The sequence below is a fragment of the Papio anubis genome, chromosome 7 (assembly GCF_008728515.1).
Source record: "Papio anubis isolate 15944 chromosome 7, Panubis1.0, whole genome shotgun sequence".
Lineage (NCBI taxonomy): Eukaryota > Metazoa > Chordata > Mammalia > Primates > Cercopithecidae > Papio > Papio anubis.
In genome coordinates this window covers 137039451-137061735 of record NC_044982.1, presented here as the reverse complement: position 1 = coordinate 137061735, position 22285 = coordinate 137039451, and the positions used below count along the sequence as shown (strand labels likewise).

Below are 22285 nucleotides of genomic sequence, written 5' to 3'. Positions count from 1 at the left end.
CAACTGCGTTCACAAAGGACAATTACAGAAAATTAACAGAGCCTTGTAAACCCATAATACCCACTCTGGCCAAACCCAGTAAATTCTTATGCTATTGATCTGTTATGTCACAGTCACCTAAACTCAAATAGTATGTACAAGTTGGCAAGAAAAAATTTAAGATTTTGGTTGTGTCATGAAAATATATGAGTACCATACAGTTCTGTATTGTCAGGTGTTTTTTTTTTTTTTTTTTTTTTTTTTTAGATAGGGTCTCGCTCTGTCACACAGGCTGTAGTACAATAGCACAATCATAGCTCACTGCAACCTCGACCTCCTGGGCTCAAGCTATTCTCCTACCTCAGTCTCCCGAGTAGTACAGAACCATGCCACCATGCCCAGCTAATTTTTAATTTTTTTGTAGAGACAGGGTGTTGCTATGTGGCCCAGGCTGGCCTCCAACTCCTGGCCTCAAGTGATCCTCCCACCTCAGCCTCCCAGAGCACTAGAATATCAGGCATGAGCCACCAAGCCCTGGCTACCACATGGTTTTTAAACTTGTAGTGGCAATAATAACTTGAAAGCACTACTGCCACTAAAAGCATATTTAACTACTTTCTATATGTAGGTTCACAAAAATAAGCATAAGAAACTGTCTTTTTTCTCCCCAAGATATACAGAGTTGCTCTCTGGAAGGCTACTTCAGCCCAATATGTGTATCTGATTCAGGGCTGACTTATCCAGGAGGCATAGTAGGCAGAGTGCTAGGGCCCATGATATTTTCAAGAGCCCACAAAACTGTCTCAATTTTCCTTTATTTTAAAACCAGAGGAAAAATGAATATAATAGTAATGGATGCATAATAATGAATCTAGCCTGGATGATATTTGTCTTTATACTGACATATTCATCAAACATAATTTTTAATATGTTTTTATGGAGGAAGGGACCCACAAAGGCAAAAGTGCCTGGGCCCACAGAAGACATACACGGCCCTGGTCTGATTCATCCTACTCTACACCCCATAAACATACTAAGGCAGTAATGTGTCTGGCTCCACAACCCCCACATTTTGGAATAAAGAACAGCTTAGCTGGTTTAAAGAAGGCCTCTAATTATGTACTTCTTTTGCTTCCCATATTTCTAAACTAATGAGATCTGAATTAGGTATTTCACCCATAAACAACATCCTTCCTGACTGCTTTGTGGAAAAGCACGTGTACAATTTTTTTTTCTTTTCTAATTTTTCTTTTTTTTTTTTAGAAACTGGGTCCCAGTCTGTCACTTAGGCAGGAGTGCAGTGGCACGATCAGAGCTCACTGAAGCCTCAGTCTCCTGGGCCTATGTGATCCTCCCACCTCAGTCCCCCAAAGAGCTGGAACTACAGGCACGTGCCACCGTGCCTGGTTAATTTTTAAATTTTTGGTAGAGACAGGGGTCTCACTGTGTTGCCACTGTAGTCTAAAACTCCTGACCTCATGCGATCATCCCACCTCAGCCTCCCAAAGTGCTGAGATTACAGGTGTGAGCCACTGCACCACGTCACATGTACATTTTAAAACAATTTGTCTTTAGACATCTCATACAAGCCATAAGGAAAGAGTGAATTTCAAAAAACAAACAGAAAATAGACTGTAATCATAATATCTTAAACATTTGAGTCAAGGGGCTGGAACTTTTTACATCTTAAAGAATGCAAGACATCTGAATATGGAGATAATAAAGAATAAAGCATATCTGGGAGAAAGTTGTTATTTCACCACAAGACCCGTGGCTGGCTTGTCATATTTTCAAACACATCATCAAGGTCCTACGCGTCCCAATGATGTTGTGAAAGAGCATACAAATGTAAGTGCACCTTTATTAAAGGCTGCAGACATGAACTTTCTCACTGAGATAAAATATCATCTCTGCATGATTTTTCCCTCTGACAACTCCAGGCTGATTAGAAGATCTCAGTCTGTGTCCCTCTGGCAAAGATACCACTGTAGGCAAATATACCACTTACAGTGATGCTTAATAAACTATTTTTAAGTTATCCTTGATACCATAAACTTAAAAATTGTGTGAGAATACATATATTTTATTGAAATGTAAAAAGCCATTTGAAGTCAAGGTTGGTGCTACCTCGCAAATTATAAGGACTCAAAAATGTTTGTGGAGTGACTAAATAAATGAATGCATGTTTTAGGTTAAAATAAAAAGCTCTCCAGACTATTGCCATATCTACAGAAACCAATGTCATCTAAAGATGTGTCAGTCCCACTCATGATGATACAAATGATGGTGATCATTTCATCACATGTCAGTCTTGCAGGTCATGGGTCATTGTAATAAGTCCAAGAAGAAGTGACTGGCCTCAGCTTTCTCTGCCAGTCACCATCAGGAAGCGAATGCAGACACAGTTACACAGCCAAAACTTAGACTGATTACGTAGCAATTACTATTTGTCTATAAAATGAAGTTCTGTGTCAGAAGGATTAACAAGTTTCATTCCTCATCAAAACACTGTCAATTAACTAATTAATGAATTGTTCATTAAAAAACAAATATTACGTACATACTATTTGTGCCAAAAATGTTTAACCCAAATTACTTTAGAAGAAATTAAACCATGCTAGAATATTCAATAAAATGGTTAGACTAGACTTTCCCAAAATTGAAAATAATGAAAAATTATATTGTGAGGAGGGGGGAAGGGGGAGAGATAGCATTAGGAGATGTACCTAATGTAAATGATGAGTTAATGGGTGCAGCACACCAACATGGCACATGTATACATATGTAACAAACATGCATGTTGTGCACATGTACCCTAGAACTTAAAGTATAATTTAAAAAATAATAAAAAGAAAATAAAGGAATTAGCCAAATTCAGTTTATGAACATTGATTGGATACTGTACCAAAAATTAAAACCAATTCCAAGAGATGAGATGTATTGGGGACCATTGAGGAAAGTAAAAAATGGAATATATGCTATTTATCAATGTTACATTTCTCGGATATGGTGATGATAATGTGGGTATGCAGGAGAAAGTCCATGTTCTTAGGGGATGTGTGCTGAAGTATTTGGGGTAAGTGTCATGATGTCTACAACATTTGACAAAAACAACAGCAACCTGTGTGTCGTAAAGACTCAGATAAACTTAAGGAAATGGGGTGGAAAAAGATTTTCTATGCACATAGACAACAAAAGCAAGCAGGAGTAGCTATTCTCATAACAGACAAAACAAACCTTAAAGCAATAACAGTTAAAAAAGACAAAGAGGGAAATTATATGATAAAAGGACTAGTCCAACAGGAAATTATCACAATGTTAAATATATATGCACCTAACACTGGAGCTCCCAAATTTATAAAACAATTACTACTAGACCTAAGAAACAAGATAGACAGTAACCCAATAATAATGGGAGACTTCAATATTCCACTAACAGCACTAGACGGGTCATCAAGACAGAAAGTCAACAAGGAAACAATGAACTTAAACTATATCCTAAAACACATGGACTTAACAGATATTTACAGAACATTCTACCCAATAAATGCAGAATATACATTCTATTCATCAGCACATGGAACATTCTCCAAGACAGACCATATGAAAGTCCACAAAACAAATCTCAACAATTTCAAGAAAACTGAAATTATAGTAAGTACTCTCTTAAACCACAGTGGAATAAAACTGGAAATCAACTCCAAAAGGAACTCTTAAAACCATGCAAATAAGTGGAAATTAAATAACCTGCTCCTGAATGATCATTGGATCAACAATGAAATCAAGATGGAAATTTAAAAATTCTTCAAACTGAACAATAATAGTGATACAACCTAACAAAATCTCTGGGATACAGCAAAGGTGGTGCTAAGAGGAAACTTCATAGCATTAAATGCCTACATGAAAAAGTCTGAAAGAGCACAAATAGACAATCTAAGGTCACATCTCAAGAAACTGCAGAAACAAGAACAAACCAAACTCAAGCCCAGCAGAAGAAAAGAAATAACCAAGATCAGAGCACACTAAATGAATTTGAAACAAAAAAAAACACACACACACACAAAAGACAAATGAAACAAAAAGCTGATTCTTTGAAAAGATAAATAAAACTGATAGACCATTAGTGAGATTAACCAAGAAAAGAAGAGAGAAGATCCAAGTAAGCTCAATTAGAAATGAAACAGGAGATATTACAACCAATACCACAGAAACACAAAAGATCATTCAAGGCCACTATGAACACCTTTACGCCCATAAACTAGAAAACCTAGAGGATATGGATAAATTCCTGGAAATACACAACCAGGAACAAATAGAAACTCTGAACAGACCAATAACAAGCACTGAGATTGAAATGGTAATTTAAAAGTTGCCAACAACAAAAAAGTCCAGGATCACATGGATTCACAAATAAATTCTATCAGACATTCAAAGAATTGGTACCAATCCTTTTGACACTATTCCACTAGACGGACAAAGACAGAATCCTCCCTAAATCATTCTATGAAGCCAGTATCACCCTAATACCAAAACCAGGGATGGACATAACAAAAAACTACAGAACTATATCCTTTATGAACATAGATGCAAAACTCATCAACAAAATACCAGCTAACCAAATCCAACAACATATCAAAAAGATTGTCCACCATGATCAAGTGAGTTTCATACCAGGGATCCAGGGATGGTTTAATATACACAAGTCAATAAATGTGATATACCACATAAACAGAATTAAAAACAAAAATCACATGATAATCTCAATAGATGCAGAAAAAGTTATTTGACAAAATCCAGCATCTTTTATGATTAAAACCCCCAGCAAAATCAGCATAGAAGGGGCACACCTTAAGTTAATAAAAGCCATCTATGGACAAACCCACAGCCAACATTATACTGAATAGGGAAAAGTTGAAAGCATTCCCCTGGAGAACTGGAACAAGACAAGGATGCCCATTTTCACCACTTCTATTCAACACAGTATTGGAAGTCCTAGCCAGAGCAATCAGACAAGAGAAAGAAATAAAGGGCATCCAAATCAGTAAAGAGGAAGCCAAACTGTTGCTGTTTGCTGATGACATGATCATACACCTAGAAAACCCTAAAGACTCTTCCAAAAAGCTCCTGGAAATGGTAAATGAATTCAGCAGTTTCAGGATACAAAATTAATATACACAAATCAGTAGCCCTGCTATACACCAACAGCAACCAAGCTGAGAATCAAATGAAGAACTCAAACCCCTTAATCATAGCCATAAAAAAGATATTTAGGAATATACTTAACCAAGGAGGTGAAAGACCTCTACAAGGGAGACTATAAAACACTGCTGAAAGAAATCATAGATGACACAAACAAATGGAAACACATGGTCATGGATGGGTAGAATCAATATTGTGAAAATGACTCTACTGCCAAAAGCAATCTACAAATTCAATGAAATTCCCAACAAAATACCACCATCATTTTTCACAGAACTAGAAAAAACAATCCTAAAATTCATGTGGAACCAAAAAGAGCCCACAAAGCCAAAGCAAGACTAAGCAAAAAGAACAAATATAGAGGCATTACATTACCCGACTTCAAACTATACTATAAGGCCCTAGTCACCAAAACAGCGTAATACTGGTATAAAAACAGGCATGTAGACCAATGCAACAGAATAAAGAACCCAGAAATAAAGCTAAATATTTATAGTCAATGGATCTTTGACAAATCAAACAAAATCATCAAGAGGGGAAAGGATACCCAATTTAACAAATGGTGCTGGGATAACTGGCAAGCCACATGTGGAAGAATGAAACTGGATTCTCATCTCTCACCTTATACAAAAATCAACTCAAGATGGATCAAAGACTTGAATCTAAGACCTGAAACTATAAAAATTCTAGAAGATAACATCAGAAAAACCCTTCTAGACATTGGCTTAGGCAAAGACTTCATGACCAAGAACCCAAAAGCAAATGCAACAAAAACGAACATAAATAGATGTTACTTAATTAAACTAAAAAGCTTCTGCACAGCAAAAGAAATAATCAGCAAACAGACAACCCACATGTAGGAGAAAAATCTTCACAATCTATACATCCAACAAAAGACTAATATCCAGAATCTGCAATGAACTCAAACAAATCAGCAAGAAAAAAAACAAGTGGATCCCATCAAAAAGTGGGCTAAGGACATGAATAGACAATTCTCAAAAGAGGATATACAAATGGTCAACACACATAGGAAAAAATGCTCAACATCACTAATGATCAGGGAAACGCAAATCAAAACCACAGTGCAGTACCACCTCACTCCTGCAAGGATGGCCATAATCAAAAAAGAATAAATGTTGATGCAGATGTGGTAAAAAGGAAATACTTTTACACTGTTGGTAGGAATGTAATCTAGTGCAACCATTATGGAAAACAATGTGAAGGCTCCTTAAAGAACTAAAAGTAAATCTACCATTTGACCCAGCAATCCCACTCCTGGGTATCTACCCAGAGGAAGAGAAGTCATTATACAAAAAAGATACTTGCACACGCATGTTTATAGCAGCACAATTCACAATCGCAAAAAATATGGAAGCAGCCCAAATGCCCATCAATCAACAAGCAGATAAAGAAAATGTGGCATACACACACACACACACACACACACACACACACACATACATACACCATGGAATACTACTCAGCCATAAGAAGGAACGAAATAATGGCATTTGCAGCAACCTGGATGGAATTGGAGACCATTATTCTAAGTGAAGTAACTCAGGAATGGAAAACCAAACATTGTATGTTCTCACCCATAAGTGGGAGCTAAGCTATGAGGATGCAAAGGCATAAGAATGATACAATGGATTTTGGGGACTTGGGGGAAAGGGTGGGAGGGGGAGTGAGGGAAAAAAGACTACAAATTGGGAACAGTGTATGCTGCTCAGGTGATGGGTGCACCAAATCTCAGAAATCACCACTAAAGAACTTATTCATGTAACCAAACACTACCTGTTCCCCAAAAGCCTATTGAAATTTGAAAAACAAAAAGACCCCATGTGTGTGTGTGTACACATGAGGGAATGTGTTTGTATAGAAAAAGAGACAGACAGTAAGGAAGCAAACGTGGCAAAATAGTAATAATTGTAGAATTAAGTTATGAGTGTTCATCGTATCATTCTTTCAATTATGTAACATTCAACATTTTCAAAATTAAAAGTTAGGGGAAATGTAAATAAGAATAATGTTATTGAGAAATGTTTAAAGACATAAAAGGTGTCTTTGATTATAATTCTAAGTTTAAAGAGGAAGTTTCAAAATAACGTACAGGATAATTCTATTTGGGGATATATATTTGGATCAATATACACAAATACATTAATAGAGGTCACTATAATTGGAGCCCTGTAAAGTTGTGCAACACAGCAACCTCAAGAATTTATCTCTAGGCAGCATGATTATGGTGACTTCTGCTTTCTTATTTTTATTTCCAAAAATTACCTACTTTTACATATATGCATTAATACATACATACACATATACATATGAATTACTGTTTAAGAGAATGAGACCTGGATCTTAGATCATGTTAGAACATATCAAAACTTTGCAACACTGGGTCCTGTTGAAAATCTGTTTGTGTTAAAGCCAGTTAATCTTATCTTTACACTATTAAGATTAAATATAATTAAATCATTTTACTTGAAAAAAATGGGTGACAATAATTCTAGACTCCTGATTACCATTGGGAATATGAATATATTGCTCCAGAGGGCATAACTAATGGCCTATGGGTGGGAACCACATTGAGACAGAATTCAGCTCATTATAAGACTGAATGTTGCAATGAACAAGTATCTAACAAGGGAATGAAATGCATCATGCTCTAAGTACCTGTGGAAGTAGGTTAACCACCTATTAGGGATGGTATTGGAAGGAGGGACAGGGCACTATGTAAACTCTAATTACATAGTAGCCTGTCACTGACTAACTAGAGACAAAAGAGAAAATCAACACTCTCTGGTGTGGATGCTATATTAAAGAAATTGGATTCAGTAAACTGAAGTGTAATACTTTTAATTAATCCACCAAATTACTCAACCAAAAAACCAAAGTGTGTTTTCTGCAATCATGACCAAAATTATTTCTAACTATATGAACTCTGTTTTAAATGTTGGTGTGTTCACACAATGGAACACTGCTTTGAAATTTAAAATGAAGAACAAACTATTAATACACGCAACTGTGTGAGTATATGTCAAAAACCTTATGCTGAGCAAAAGCAGCAATACAAAAGAACACATGCTGTATGATTTCATTTATATTCATTTCAAAAGTAGATAAAACTGATCTGACAGAAATCAAAAGATGGCCACAATGGGTGTAGAAAGAATGAATGAAAAGGGGCACAGGGGAACTTTCTGGGGTGATAGAAATCAATGTTCTATATCTTGTTTTATACACCCTTGGTAGTTACATGGGTGTATATAATCGTCAAAGTTCATTGAGCTGAACACCTAGACCTGTGTGCTTTTTGTATATAAATTAAACTTCCACGAAAAAATTAAAATTATATTTTTAAAACATCACTTTGCATCATTGGAAGAACTCAAAACTTACCAAGCGATTTCTTTTTACTGTAGAACTACCTGATCTTTCACCAGGTCTCAACAGGTGGCCGACCTAAGAAAGCAGAAGTATGCAATATTAGTATCTGAAAAATGCACAATAACTATAAATTTGCCTCCTTTAACTTTCTTCCTAGACAAATCTAGATAACTAGGAAGTCACTGACACAGGAAGGAACAACAGATTGAATTTATCAGGCTTTAGTCCAGCCAGATAAGAATAATTCTGTACAAAAATAATCTTTGTATTTTAAAGGCCATATGAGACAACTCAAGGTAAGCACAAATATGCCACTCAATTTGGCATTAAAATTGAGTGAAACAGATCTCAAATCCTGTGAATCAGAATATCTCAGGGGTAAGGTTCCAGAATCTGCCTTTTATTTAAGTGCCATAGGTGACTCTTTCACAAGACATAGCTGAGAACCACAACTGAACTTCGAGAACTATGTGTGAGAGGAAATTACTGCCCAGGCTCTAGAGAAACAAAATGCAATCCAAAACTTTCCCTCAATTTATTCTCATGTATGTAAGTCTTCTCTGGGCAGTTATTTTTTTAAAACCAGAATAATATCATTATTAGATTTCATTTTTCCCTACATGTGGTCTAATTTCCTTCATTCTGTAAACTCTTAGAGATTTAGAATGAGAAATGAAGGAGCAAACAAGTGATTTCAAACATTCAAAACCCAAAATACCATGGAAATAAACGCACTTTTGCAAACATATGACGGTGCAGGCAGAGGTACTGACCGCATGCTCTTTCAGTTAGAAAAAACAAAATGACTGGTTTGTTTCCTGCTCAGGAAAGTGGTGTGGCAGGATGCAGCCAACGTACATAAAGAAGAAGTTGGTCAGTCATATGGTGACCAGAGAAGGGGAAGAACAACACTTATGGCTTAGTAGTTACAAGAAAAGAGGTTGCAGAGGAAGTTCATCAACACGCACTCTCCACTACAAATCACCAAGAAGTCTAAAAAGCCTGAGACCATTTCTTCCTTTTCTGGCCCCTGGGGTATGCCTGACAAACAGGGTCACTGATACTTTGCAGGACCCAGTGTTTTATAGGGACCAGGTAACTAAAACTTATGAATCCAAGCAAGGAGATAGGGGTGTCGCTGCCAGGTGTTGCTAAAAGCAAGGCTAGGTCATCATATATGACCCCATCAGTAACTCCCCTGTGGCTCCCTCCGCACCTTCAATCAGCTGCCAGCAAGGCTGCCCAAGACCATGCCTCCTAGCCCCACCTCTCTACTCCCCCACCCCAGCCCCAAGCAGTGGGTTATCTCCAGGACATGCCTGCTGACCAGTGCTTGCTCTCCCGCTATGTTCCTCCCTTGTTCCAGGCGTGGCCACCTGTAGACCAGTGTCCACATCAAAGCCAGAGTCATCATTATAAAAGGAGAATGGCATCATGTCACACTCCTGCTAAAAACCCTGCCAACACCTCTTGTTGGCCTCAGGAAAAAAGCTGTAACATGACTCCTAGGACCTTCTGCAACGTGGTCCCTGCTCATCTTTCCAGCCTGATTCCTCATCACTCTCCCTCCCTGTTCCCATGCTTCTCTGCACCTCCTCATGTCTGCACTCCAGAAATATACAACTCAGCTTCCTTCCATTTGGGAGCCTTCACACATGCTCTTCCCTCTGCCTGTAGCCATCTGTCTCCACTCCCTTTATCAGACTAGCTCCTTTTCATCTGTCCAATGGCAACTCATATATCATTTCCTTTAGGAGGCCTTCTCCGACTTCCCCAAATCAGAGATAGGAGGAGCATTTCCTGTGCGTTCCCGTAGAACCTGGCACTGCCCATGTGAGAGCCCCAATCACTCTAGAATACATTTTTCTATTATATTGGCTATTTTCCTATTATTCCACAAACTCCTTTAGGACAGGGCTCCATAGCTGTATCTCCAGCATCTAATGCCTGTCTAGCACATAGTAATGCTCAGTAAACACTTGTTGAATGAAAGATTAATTTCCACAAGAAATGGAGGAAGGGCTTCCAAATGCTAAAAGACATTTTCCTTTCCGTAACTATCCCTCCCTGGATCCCAGACCCCAGTCCCCAGGCCCAAAATGTCTCAGATCTGCCTTCTCAAGCTGGAGTGGCTGCAGCTTTTTTGGCTGCTCCCTCCCTTTTTCTGGTCCCTATCTTCTTACACACCCTTATCTTCAGCCTGGGAAGAACCTCAAAGCATGAGCAAAACTGGGTTAGCAATAGGAAGAGTGTTGCAGGCAAATTGAAGAGCAGAAGAAAGAAGAGAAAATGAGCAAATCTGGGGAGAGGAGGCACTATAATTACAAAGGAAGATACACAAAAAGGATGTTTGGCGGTAAAGACTTCCTGTGAAAAATACCACAGACACAAGTGAGTTTTCATGGGTGAAGGACTTTGTTGTTTCTTTGTTTCACAAAATACTCAAACAAAAAACAAAATTGTTTTTGTTTCGCAGAATAGTCATAGAAACAAATACAAAATGGTACTGGGCAGGTGAATGAATTCTGTGACAATGACATCTGTATCTGGTGGCCCCACTTGCCCAGAGGATAAAGGCTCATCAGCAAGTTCCAAGCCAACTTGTTAGGGCTTGAAAATTCGCCAGTGGGACTAAGTCAACATGTTCTGTGTTCATGGGCTGAGTCCCCAGAGCAGAGGAAAAGAAGAACAATTCTTTAAGCAAGATGAAAAAAAGAGGGGACTCTGTACCCAAACAGTGGCAATGAGAATGCAGACAGAAGACATTTATCTCTCAGAAAGCTAATCAAAGTACCAGGCACTTGGCAGCTTATCCTTTCTTTGTCCTTATCGGTTTGCTAGATTGGTTTGTGGGATTGGTACTAACAGATAACAAAGATGAACTTAAATACAATTGTGTAATGTAAGGTAACTAAGGAGAAAATATCCGTGTAACCTCTTCTCTATCTTATTTTAGATCTTCCTGCTAGCACTTCTCAGTTTAAAAGTTTCTAGACATTCAAACATAAAGCAATGTCATATTCTTCCATATTCTTCCTAAAATTACTTTTAAAACATACAGCTATGTTGCTATTGTTAATTTCTCCAATATCATCTTCCAAAGTGTCTTTGAAACCTTTTATTTTGAACATACTGAATAAATCTATTTTTCAATTTTAGCCATTTTTCCTTGTGTAGAAAATATTCTGTCATGGGAATTATATAATCACTATTGCATGAAATAAACAATATTTCTCTAAGATTTCCAGAAGTTGTTTCTTATTAATGATCCTAGTCAAGTGTTGTCACTCTCTAAAACATAAAGTAACATCGAAAAAATAAGAATTGACATTCAAGTCCATGTTTCCTCAAATCCAGTCTTTTTCTAGTAGCAATGACAATCAGGTATACTTTACGGAGGACTCATAGTAATGTAGCAGATTCTAGTTTAACTCTAGAAGCAACATTTAGTTCTGTCATTCTTGCAAATTTATCAACTCACCGAAATACCACCACTGATACTCGCTCCACCTCTAAAGGTTGTCGGAGTAAAGAAAAAGTCATCTTTCGCTGAACTTTTGGAACAGTAAAGATCTAAGGAAATAGAGTAAACAAAATCAGTTGAAAGAAAAAGGTTTGCTAAAGTCAAGTCTAGCTCTAGAAGCAGGAACTTAGGATTTTGAAATTTAACCCTTTACAAGTACTGAAGCAAACAATATTTACAAGAATAAGTTCTCCCTCTTAAAAACTGCCTCAAAGTAGAGGAAATGGAAAAACGAAAGCTGTTGGATGGGTCTTATCTTTCCCTTAGCTTCGTCTTATGCCAGGGATTAAAATGGTAGTTTCTTCATGTGCAAATCCTAGAGGGTTGTTTTTAATAAGGGAAGTGTGAGAAAGTAGAGAGAGGAATGTAGCAAATAATAGCTACGGACTTTACATATATTAATTTATTTTTAAAAGCAATGCATATTTGTTTTAAAGATTGAAATTCGCACTTCCACAATTTTTTTTTTTTACATTTCAGGTTTAGGTGTTGAATCTTGGTCATGGAAAATAATTTTCTAATGCAAGAAATAGCAAAGTCAAAAGAAGATGCCAGTTTGTGCAGGGAAATTAAAGAGTTGGTTTTAGACACCTTGAGATTGAAGATAACAAGACCTCCATGCTGGAACTGCTACTTAAGCATCCTGTGAGGAAGAGATCAGCCTTCCACAAGGAAGTCTCTTCTTACACTGAAAATGGGCACATCTGGGTGCAGGTGATGCACCACTTTAAGCAAAGGATTAAAATGGAGAGTCTCTTTAATGCTCTGAGGCCATACAGCAATCAAGTTATTACAGCTAATTCCCCTTGCTCTGATTCCATGCTCACCAAGCAACCTGCTGATAATAATCTGCTTTCCCACAGAAGCCTGCCCACAGGGAAAGAATGCACTTGTCATGCTGGAGTGAACATTCTGGTTCTCCTGACAGAGTATGTATTTTAAATTAATAAATTGTCATTCTTATTTTATATCATCAGTTTCCTGAGCTACTATTAATCTGCCCCCAGAAAGATCTGTTTTGGGTGTGCTATTGAATTACAGTCCACAGTCTACAGGACAAATGGCCCACTCTGGCCATAGTAAACTCACCAAAAGCCATCCAAGAGAACAGCCCTCAGAGCTGTTCGGGGGGATGGGGAAGCAGGACATGGTGGTCAGAAGCCTGTCCTTTGGGGCCACACACCCTATTCTTGGATTCCTGCTTTTCCCACTAACTCATTACAGAATCTGGGGCAAATACGCTCTGTAAACTTCAGAGCCAACCTGGGTGGGTCGTGGGGACAGGGCACATAATGAGAGTGTGCATTTGATATTAGTTATCTTAAAGGCAGACCATTGATGTCTCTTTGTCAACGTTTCTGCATAAACATTAGGAACAAATGAGGACAGCAAGTGTAACTCCTTTAAGACATTCTGCAATAAAAGAAAGGAGACAATGGCTGGGCAGGGTGGCTTATGCCTGTAATCCCAACACTTTGGGAGGTTGAAGTGGGAGGACTGTTTGAATCCAGGAGTTCTGGACCAGCCTGAACAAATAAATAATTATTTATTTATTTGTCTCTACACAAATAAATAAATAAACGGACATAAGAGTGAACAGATGATGGGACTTAAACAGAAGCTGTGTTTGCAGTGAGGAGCTAGGGGGCATGTGGTAAACTGAGGGGTTAGGGCCAGTGGAAAGAGAAAGATTGAAGACATGAAGTAGAGTGACAGAAAAGCAAAGGAATTAGAGGAGATTGGAAAAGAACGGGAAAAGGAAGGAGCCAGGGCAGTTGAGAAAGAGACAGGAGCAGTGGAGGCCAGGAAAAAGCACAGGCAGAGCCTTGGCAGTCCACCTCGCTGGCCCGGAGACCTGCCCAGGCGAGCCCCTCCCTGCCTGTCTCCTATCTGAGAGCCTAGGGAGGAACTGAAGTGTTCCCACCAGGGTGGGGATCTTCTACTTCCTTTAGGTATGGGTGTTCTCCAGTTCTCTGAAGACTCAGGACAAAGCAGGCCAAAGACGAAGGGACCCAATATGGAACATGCCCAAGCCCAGACTCAATACCCAATGTACCCAACCCTAGATCGCTTTCTATGCTCCCTTCTCTGTTCTGCTCTGCTTGCCTCCTCTCCTCTTTGGAGACAGAGTTCTACACAGAAGAGACTTTTAGAATAGCAAGGTTCAAGTCCCAGCTCAGTGGCTTTCTATCTAGCATTACTTTGAGCAAGTCACGTACCCTGCCTGAGACTCAATCTCCACATCTGTAAAGTGGAGATGGGAATGCCTTCCTCCAAGCTGTGTGAGGTTAAGTAGACAGATATGAACAGTTCACTCCATAAAAATGTGTTCCCTCCACCTCATTTCCACCTCCCCAGTCTACTTTTTCTCCTCTTACTCCATCTCCTTCTCTCCCAGTTTCCTTTCCGTTTCCCTAACGTTTCTTCACAATTCTCAATAAGGCCCCTGCTTCCCATCCCAACCCAACATCTCTCTGAGGACTAACCCAATGAAGCATGGAGAGGAAGAGGCTCCCTTTGAGGGCTGCACCAGTGTGGGCTTGAGCAGGAGCCCAGCCTGAGGATGGCAAGCAAGGATGACAGGAGGAAGGAACAAGCCCGTCTCTCCTCCGGCTGCCCAGCCCTTCCCCTTTCCTCCCTCTGGCCCTAGGTTCCCAGAGCCTGAAGAGCAAAGCCTCAGAGAGTCCTCCCACCTTGGGACCCATGTAGGGGTGACCTTGCTGTCACACCCACAGGCATCCCTGCCTGCCAACCCAAAATACTACCTGCAGCCCCAGTGCTGGCCCCCTGAGGATCAGGTAGGATTGGGGAACTGAAACTCAGCTACGAGACCCCAGAGACTGGCGATCCAGATGAAGCAGAGAAATCTCAGCCTAAGAGCTAAGACCAGTGAGAGAAAAGGAACAAGCCCAGGTTTCTGCCCTGAACGTGTGCAGCTTTGAGTGTGAGTGTGACGGTGGGCACTAGAGATAATTCTATTCGGTATCGGTGACAGCTGCCAACAGCCACAGTGCTTGTAGATTGTAGGAACTGTACAAAAGTAGAAGTAAAAAAAAATATTAAGCAAATCTGTGTATGTGTGTATGTGTGGGCGCGTGTAAAAGTCAAATTTATAAGGCCGGGCACGGTGGTTCACACCTGTAATCCCAGCACTTTGGGAGGCCGAGGCGGGTGGATCACCTGAGATCAGGAGTTCAAGACCAGCCTGACCAACACGGAGACACCCCATGTCTACTAAAAATACAAACATTAGCTGGGCGTGATGGCGCATGCCTGTAGTCCCAGCTACTTGGGAGGCTGAGGCAGGAGAATCGCTTGAGCCCAGGAGGCAGAGGTTGCAGTGAGCTGAGATCGTACCACCGCACTCCAGCCTGGGCAACAGAGCAAAACTCCATCAAAAAAAAAAAAAAAAAGCCAAATTTATAAATGGCTTGCAACTACAGGTATATGCAATTACCATGCCTCAACAATAAATTATTGTTATATTTCCTGTATAACAAATAGCAGGTTAATTGTTGTGAGTTGTCATGTCCATACAGGAGTCTCTTTATATTCTAGTCATGCAGCCGTTACCCAGCCACAACATTTCAAAGCTGCCCTTCTTCCTCTCACGTATCCCCTGTTCATTTTCCTTCTTGGTCTCCTGGTTTCCTCTTTTTTATTATTATTATTTTTTTTTTTCCATAGGTTATTGGGAAACAGTGTTTGGTTACATGAGTAAGTTCTTTAGTGGTGATCTGTGAGATTTTGGTGCAGCCATCACCCAAGTAGTATACACTGCACCCAATTTGTAGTCCTTTATTCCTCACCCCCTTCCTGCCCTTTCCCCCTGAGTCCATAAAGTCTACTGTGTCATTCTTATGCCTTTGCATCCTCATAGCTTAGCTCCCACTTAAGAGTGAGAACATACAATGTTTGGTTTTCCCTTCCTGAGTTACTTCAATCAAAACTTCAGGGAACAATGGAAGCACTTATGAAATGCATTCTATTTTCCTTTTCTCTTTTCTTCTCTTCCTTTCCTAGCCTGCTCTTGCTGGTCTCTTTCTCATTTTCCCCTCCTTGTCCTCATCCTGTCCCTCTTCTCTCAACCCTGCTTTGGCCATCTTCCTTCCTCTTCTCACTTCCCTATTGCTCCGCCAGTGCTGGGGTTAGGCCGCCCAAGTTTGCTCCTGTTAACCCTAGAATCTCAAGTAAGTTCCCCTCCCTTCTAAGCTCCAGTTTTCTCCTCTGTGGACTCAGAGCAACTCATAGGATCACTAGGAAAACTAAACCAATCCATTCCCATAAAGAAAAGCTCAACGCCTCCTGCCACAAAGTTAGTAGTCAATAAGGGAAAGCGATGATTATTTTTATTTTTCTTAAAATGTATTTTTTTAACTCTCCACGTGAAGAAAACCTCCTACCAAATTTGAGAACCATCTCCTCCCTCTACTGACATTCAATTATCAAAGACTTATCAGGTGCCTAGTCTATATCTAACCTGGGCTGGGCACGAGGGAGGCAAAAATTCATTTCCAGTCTTTCGAAAGCCCACAGTCTGGGGAAGATGAGAGCAGACAGACACATAAAAGACCACTCAAATGGTGAGTGTAGGCCAGGCGCAGCGGCTCACACCTGTAATCCCAACACTTTGGGAGTCCAAGGTAAGCAGATGCCCCCTGTCTCCTCACTTGAGTCCAGGAGTTTGAGAGCAGTCTGGGAAACATGGCGAAATCCCGTCTTTACAAAAAACACAAAAAATTAGCCGGGCATGGTGGCTCACACCTCCAGTCCCATTGCCTGGGAGGCTAAAGTGGGAGGACCACTTGAGCCCAGAAGCTCAAGGTTGCAGTGAGCTGTGATTGCGCCACGTCACTCCAGCCTGGGTGACACACAAGTCCCTGCCTCAAAATAAATAAATAAATAAATATTTTTAAAAAGGATGATGAATGTAGGGCTATGGTAGAAGGAGGGATGGAGAACTATGGAGGCAGAGAGAATGCAGTCACATTCTGCATTCTGACTTTGCAGAGTCAGCGAAGACCTCACAGATGGCAATTGTGAGTTGAGTCCTTTTGAAAGGAAAGGAAGAGCTTCCTAAACAAAATAAGGTAAGGACAAGTTAAAGGAATAGCATGAGGAAAGGCCAAGTGTTATGAAAGGGAAGGAAGGTTTGGGGAGCAGTGATAGTCGTGGCAAGCAGAGCATACAGGCACAGGAAGAATGTGCAGTGATATGGGGCTGGCAAGGAAGGTAAGAGCTGGATTCTGAAAGGATCATCTTCATCAGTGTCCTCATCATCACCGCCATTCACTGGGGACTTGGCCTTGTGCTAAGCACTTGATGTGTGTTGTCTTATTCAGTCCTCCCCAAAACTCTATGAGCAGGAATTATCATTATCCCCATTTTATAGATAAGGTGACACAGAGCATCGCTATGGTCAAGATCCTGTGGTTGCTCCTGCAGGTTGCAGGGAGACAGAAGAGGTATCTAAGTAGAATGGCACAATTAGAATTCAGCCCTCTTTTCCATTATCCTTGTTCCTTTTTGTCTTTCTGTGCCAGTCCAGGCTGTCAGAGATTTTAGGAAGGTTAATCTCACAGTATGGGCTGGCAGAAAAGGAGATGGGGGAGCAATGACAACTGGCAAATGGGGCTGAATTCTAGAAATGTTTCCATAGTTAAATATGCAGTTTATAAATGATAAATGATCTGTATGGGCCAGACATGGTGGCTCATGCCTGTAATCCCAGCTGGAAGGCCGAGGAGATGGATTGCTTGAGCCCAGGAGTTAGAGACCAGCCTAGGCAACATAGTGAGATCCCGTCTTTTCAAAATAAAATAAACGGTCTGTGTGTTTGGATGCAGAACAAGGAGGAATCTGGGGTGACTTCCAGGTTTTTGCCTTGGGACTCTGAGGGAATAGAGGTGCCACTATGACGATAAATACAGCAGTAAAGGGAAAAGGAGGAGAAGGTGAAGGGGCAGAAGAAGGAATTGGGATGAAAAAATAATGAATTTAGTTTGAAAATGTAGGCCTCTTGATCATTGAAAACATCTTCACAGCACAAAAGACAAAAAAACAGATTTGTAGACTTGGAATCATCAACATATAAGGAAGGAGCGAAGTCAAGGGGAATGAATGACCTCACCCAGAAAGAACAAGAGGTGAGGAAAAGACAGGATGAGGAACAAGGACAGAGCTCTAGAGGGCGCTCAACTGCAAAAGAAAGGTCAGAGAAGGATCCATTGAAATGAAATGCTGTGGCCCTCCCTCTGTGACCTCTTCCCCCAGGCATCTAGCACAGTGCCTGGCACTGGGTAGGTACTCAAATTTCAGTTGAGTAAATAAAAGGAGAAAGAAAAGCAAGGTAGCTTTAAAGTAAGGAAGGAACATGTTTCCAAAAACATAACAATCAATATGTAATATTTAACAAGAATTTTTATTATATTTGAAATATATAATGTTGCTAGGGGGTTACCATTTTTTAATATCTTTTCATGAGAAATTCTAAAAATAAATACTTGTTTCTAATTCCTACTCATGCTATACAAGAATCTAGATTACACACATTAAGTTTTGTTTTTTATTTATTTTTTTATTTTATATATTTTTTTAGAAACAGAGTCTCGCTCTGTCACCCAGGCTGGAGTGCAGTGGCCTGATCTCAGCTCACTGCAACCTCCACCACACGGTTCAGACAATTCTCCTGCCTCAGCCTCCTGAGTAGTTGGGATTACAGGCATGCGCCACCAAGCCTGGCAAATTTTTGTATTTTGTAGAGACGGGGTTTCACCATGTTGGCCAGGGTAGTCTCAAACTCCTGACCTCAAGTAATCCGCTCGCCTCAGCCTCCCAAAGTGCTGGGATTACAGGCATGAGTCACTGCATCCAGCCAAACATACATTAAGTTTAATTTCAATGAGAGCTACAATTTCCAATTTACTTTTAGATGGTGAGTTAACTTTTTTCCCACTAAATGAAAATATTCAATATGCCACATATGAACAAAATAAAATTCTCCCACCCACAAAAAAATCCTCCAGGGATACAAAAAAATCATTTGTTCCCTTATTTTTAAAGACTTCTGCAGAGACAATATACAGGCACAATATAGGTTAAAATAAATCACTCTGTGGTTTCTCAAAAAAAGTGAAAATAGATCCACCATATGATTCAGCAATCCCACTACTGGGAATATATCCAAAAGAAATAAAATAAGTACATTGAAGAGATACCTGCACTCCCTTGTTTATTGCAGCACTATTCACAATAGCCAAGATATGGAAGCAATTATGTTTATTCTTGAGGAATAAAATTTTTAAATGTGGTATTTATATTCAATGGAACATTATTCAGCCATGAAAAAGAATAAAACTCTATCATTTGCAGCAACGTGGATGGAACTGGAAGATATTATGTTAAGCAAAATAAGCCAGGCACAGAAAGACAAATATCACATATCCTCTGTCATATGTGGGAGCTAAAAAAGTTGATCTCATGAAGGTAGAGAGGGAGAATGGTGGTTACCAGAGGCTAGGAAGGGGAAGAGGAAGAAGGGGATGAAGACAGGCTAGTTAATGGGTACAAACATATAGTTAGATAGAAGGAACAGATTCTAGTATTTGATAACACAGTAGGATGACAATAGATAATGCTAATTTATTGCACCTCAAAATAGCTAGCAGATTTGAAATGTTCCCAACACAAAGAAATGATAAGTGTTTGAGGTGATATATATGCTAATTGCCCTGATTTGATCATTGCACATCGTATGCATATACCAAAATATCACATGTACCCCATAAATATGTGCAGTTATTACATATCACATAAAAAATAAAAAATAAATTTTAAAAAATCAAAACTGAAATCACTCTGAGATTACATTTTGCAGTAAAGGCCAGCATGGAGCAACAGCTGAGTAAAAGGGGGAGGGGGGGGGGCGGGGAAAATGCTTCATGGGCACAGGTGTTGGTAATCCCACAAGAACACCTCTATTTCCTCATTTCCTTTCTAACAAGCCTTCAGCTTCCAATTAATGTTTTTCACCAGTTTTCTTTTCTTCAAAACAGCTAATTGTTAACCAGGGACCCGAGACACTCTCTTGCCTATAAACAAAACAACTAGAAGGATACCTTTTTCTGTTCAGACAAATTTTAGCACTGAAAACATAACCCTCAAACCGCAGAGGGCTAGCTCAGTGCAAACTGTTCATGTCTAAAGCATAAATTGACCATAAACAATATATTGAATAGGTGCACTGGATACAAACTCCATGAAAAAAATAAAACCAACTACCACCAAAGGAAGTGAACAAGACCTACAAACCAAGAAGAAATGCACATTTATGCTGCTGTCATTGATCATTTAATAGGCATGCTAACAGAAAAAAAAATAGAAATTTCAAACAACAAAAAAGAAAATGTCCTATCTCCCATTTCCAACTAACTCCCCCAAATTTATTTTTTCACAAAAGGAGAATAATAAAGAATATTTGTGAAATCTTAGTCACCAAGATGAAAACAGCAAAAAAAAATAGGGATCTGGAGAAAAGAAACAGATCGTTCCAACCAGCCCACAGCTAAATTTCCACTTCATCTCACTAACCATTGAATGCTACCCATCTACTCACCTCAACCCAGACCTAATCCTCTCCCCCAAAAGGAAGATTTCCCAGCAGTGCAGGAAGATCAAACATGACCATGTCAAGGGGAAAAGCAAGGCTACTCTGAAAGCTCGAGCGATGATACAGAACACAGACTGGGTCTCTAGGGGGTATTCTTGAAAACCTGAGATCAAGTCCCGGAAAAACACTCTTGACCACTTACCACCACCGGAAGCTGCTAGATGGCAATCAGAATCAGCATCTCATCAGAAGAAGAGGAAGACGTTACAAGAAAGCAGCTTCACTACCAGTGAGGAATTGAGGGAGAAAAGCACTCCTTGGAAAAATGCTGAAAGCCCTGAAGAGCCTCTCCTTCCCTAGTTGCCTGCTCCTGCTGACAGGACAGAACTGGTTAATCTTGGAGAAACAAAAGGAAAATCCCAAGAGGCTGGCTTCTGAGGATGGCTTCTTCTATGGGAATCAAGAATTCAGAAGGATGAAAATGAACTGTGGAAGGGGACACCAGCTACCAGGTCTGCTTACCAAACTTTTACCAGCCCTTGACTGAGCAAGATAAGCAAATCTCTTTGCAGTTCCCACCTGCTTTTGCAGAGATGAAAGAATCAGCAGTGAGTTTTTGTCTTTTTTTTTTTAATCATCACAAGGGAAGTTCGGCTCTCTTATGGATGAAAGCTAAGCATACTCAAGAGACATTTAGTAGGCAAAGCAATGACACTTCTTTCCCAACATCCTTAATTTCAGCACAGAGGATGCAAACATTAACCCTGATGATACCAAAGAACAAATGCCCATAGGAAATGGTTTTACATTTTTTAGTTTGGAATTGCTTTTAAGGGGGTTCTGGTCGTTAAAGTGGGATTAGATGAAAATAAAATATTTTGGTGCATATCTATTTTTAAAAGGAAGAATATGGCTTCTTTTAAATATGCCTAAAGCCATCTAGGAATTTTCCAGAAGTTGCATCAGATTTGCCAGTTAAGTACTGAAATCAAATAGATTTTAATCATGTCTTTATCACCAGAGCAAGCTAATCCCCTGCGCACTGTCAACTCCACTCTCCTGGAACATCCTCACACTGGGCCCTCAGGTTTTCACAGAAACAGGAGCCTTTTCCTACCAAGGTTCCACAGTAACAAGAAACTACTATCTCTCCAGAATCCAATGAGGACCACATTTTCTTTATCAGAACAGATAGGAGACTGAAACCACCTTTGCAAAAATTATAACAGTGAGAAAATTATGACAGTGAAAGACATCTAACCTAACTGACTCCATCTTGCTTCTAACCTCCAAGATGTCCTTGTCATTCCTGGGCACAGGCTGAACTAACTTTGGGAAAAATTTAGTTTATAGTTTAACTTTGCAACAAAGATGGTAACAGCCCTTCCCCAAACAAACCCCCTTCTTACCTAGGGACCAGTCTGCCTTTGTAGGACTAACAAATTAGCTACAAGATTAGAAATAACGGCTTAAGAGTCATGCAGCCAGAGGCTGCGAGATTCTGAACCTCCCCATATTGCTCCTGAATGGTTTACAGAATTAACCAGGAACAGAAGACAGCAAGGAAAACCCAGTTCAACCTCCTG

General features: G+C 39.8%; 1 protein-coding gene across 1 annotated transcript in view; it reads right to left on the bottom strand.

The window, feature by feature from the left end:
* The window catches only part of LOC101023626 (probable phospholipid-transporting ATPase IM), a 271533-nt gene extending 249454 nt beyond the window's left edge, over nucleotides 1-22079 (bottom strand). The window contains exons 1-3 of the mRNA XM_009210142.4: nucleotides 20706-22079; nucleotides 12050-12141; nucleotides 8581-8643 (exon numbers count right to left, since the gene is read on the bottom strand). The gene's annotated coding sequence lies outside the window, so the exon portion shown is untranslated. The remainder of the gene's footprint in view (nucleotides 1-8580; nucleotides 8644-12049; nucleotides 12142-20705) is intronic.
* Nucleotides 22080-22285: the final 206 nt, after the last annotated feature.